The sequence below is a fragment of the Prenolepis imparis genome, unplaced genomic scaffold, assembly GCF_030444845.1.
Source record: "Prenolepis imparis isolate NDT839.2.m4 unplaced genomic scaffold, iyPreImpa1.0 SCAF_90, whole genome shotgun sequence".
Taxonomy (NCBI): domain Eukaryota; kingdom Metazoa; phylum Arthropoda; class Insecta; order Hymenoptera; family Formicidae; genus Prenolepis; species Prenolepis imparis.
Window position 1 is genome coordinate 107,639 of NW_028141248.1, and position 2,787 is coordinate 110,425.

Here is a 2,787-nt window from a genome sequence, read left to right on the forward strand (position 1 = left end):
TTCAGAACTTAATGTAAAAATTTTGAAGCACATGATTCATGGTCCTTGTGGAGATTCCTCCCACAGATATCCTTGCACTGGAGACGATGGAAAATGTTCAAAAGGTTTTCCAAAAGAGTTTCGTGAAGAAACTAATGCTAATGTTACGTCCAGACTCAAGGAAGGAAGAGTCGAAAGGAAGGACGTAACTACTTAAATCGAACAACGCCAGGTAGTGCGTTTTGTTCGAGCCGAACGAACGTGTTTAGGCCTCAAATAGGTCAACGACCGCGAGGGTCGCTCTTACGCTATTTAAAGGGCTCGGTGGTCCCTTTTCGGCAAGAGAATTTAATCTCTTTTGCGCGGGATGGGACCTTAGTGCGATCTCAGGACGGAGGAAATGAGAGCGGGTTAATCAATTAATTAAACGCGAGTTCATAATAAAACTAAGTTTCATTCATATAAATAAAAACGGTGAAAAGACGGATACATAAGTAACATTTAACCCGCGCGCGGGATTTAATCTATAAATAGGTGTGTGTGTGTGTGTGTGTGTGTGTGTGTGTGTGTGTGTGTGTGTGTGTGTGTGTGTGTGTGTGTGTGTGTGTGTGTGGTTCGCGGGTGTTACATAAGTACGGAGGTCATCAATGGGGACATGAAGGGGGGAGAGTTTATTGTCTAAATATATTATGGTCCCGATAGGGGGACACTCTAATATTACTATTTTTACCTAATTATTAAAATGAAAAATTATTACAATAATTTTTCATTTTAATAATTAGGTAAAAATAGTAATATTAGAGTGTACGTGAGAATATGTGCGGGTGGGTTTATTTTGTTTTCTTGTTTATTTATTTAATTTCGGAAATTTCAATAGTGGAGGGGGGAAGGAAAGCTCGAAGGATGTCGACGGGGAATCCGATAGGATTGGGGTGGATAGGAGTAAACATGGGGATGAGGGTACCTGGCAGACTTCCTGCCACGATTGGCATGAACTGCTCTTCGTCTGGATCCTCAGGACCGCAGGAATAAGTTCTTCGTGGGCGAGGGAGATCTAAGATGGGGAAGGTTTCGAGTAGCCATTTATAGCATTGGTTCTCGTGGGGGAAAGGAATTCGCCCGATGTGTGCCTTTAAGAAGTCGAAGGCGTTAGTGTAATTAGCGGGAGATTCTTCCGCTTCTTGGCACGTGCAACTTTCGCCATACTCTATGTCGGCGGATGAGGGGGAAGGAGAGCGATTGAGACAGGGAGAGGGAAGGTGGTTCTGAGGTGCAGGAGATGGAATGCGCGATGGCTCTGGAGAGGAAATCGGAGGGTAATGGGGAGTGTCAGGGTTTCTATTTCCGCTGTGCTTATTAATTATGTTAATATGTTCGGTGATTAAGCGCTCTAACAAGTCTTGCGTTGGACTATCGTCCGGGAATGAGTCGGCCGTAGCCCGAACCACTTCTCGCCTCAAGCGTCGATTCCGCCGATTTCGCGAGTGTTTTATAACCCTTTTTGAATGCTGCTGGGTTTTCACTAAATAATGACAATGATAAGAAGCGAGTCTTCGAGGGAGTTCTTGGATATAATATTTGCTCAATATATGTTTATTATAACTTCAATATTTATTTAATATATATATATATATATTATTGAAAAGTTTGCACCTCTATAATTCTGTTCGTTAGTATGGTGGGGGAAGTCAAGGAGGCTCACTCTGCAGTTACGCAGGGAACCCGCGAGATAAGGAGAGGTCGTGGGGCTCACTCTACAGTTACGCAGGAAACCCGCGAGATAAGGAGAGGTCGTGGGGCTCACTCTGCAGTTACGCAGGGAACCCGCGAGATAAGGAGCTCTCACTGCAATTATGCAGGGAACCCGCAAAATCAGGAGCTCGCACTGAGAAGTCTTTCGCGCACTAAGTGATGCGGTGCAAACGCAAGGAAAAACTGTGGGTGTTCGACGAAGAACGATAAGTGACGCTCCGCAGAGAAGTTCGCGTTTATATCCCGGTTTTTGATTCACGCCCTCCGTTCCGCCTTTTGACAAAATCCTGCGAATAGAAGTTCATAATCGCGTTTTTAATATTTTTACTTTCCCTTTCTATGGGGAGCGTTGCAAGGATCGACGAATCAAAAGTTTAGTGCAGGCGTCTGCGAATCGGAGCTCGCTTTCCCAAAAACGGGGATGTCTCGAGATTTCGATATCGGCGGCGGTGTTTGTTGTTAATTTTTCCTATATTGCGATATTTGTCGTTTGTTAGTGCCGCTTTTATCAGCGGGTTCTCGCTTTATTGCCCTCACGTGCGGCTTAGAGCTTGTTTGCTGAGAGGCGATGCGTGTGGCATCTTTTAATCTTTATATTTTTCGCCGCTTTCTCGCGAGAATACCCGCAGGTGTGCTATCTTATTTTGCACACTTTCGTTTTCATTATTTGTTTTCCCCTAATCTTACTAGGGAAGGATTTGCTTTCGGCGCGTTCTCGCCGTCGTTGTGTTTTCCCGGTTTACAATGTTTGTCGGTTTCTCGCGAGAGTTTCCGCTGCGGTGCCGCTTCGCTTGGCACGTTTAATTTTATCAATTCGTTGTTCTAGATTTCCCCTCAAAGGTGGGCTCGCTTTCGGCCCGCTCTCGCCGTCTTTATGTTTTGCCGATATGTGATTTTAACTTATTATTCGCGAGGGTGTCGGCAAGAATCCGCTTTCGGCATCTTTCCGCCTGGTCTCTTTTATTTACCGATTTTGTAATATTTATCGGTCGCTCACGATATCTGCAGCTGTCCGTTTCGCTGGGCACGTTTTCGTTTTATTATATACGTGCCGCT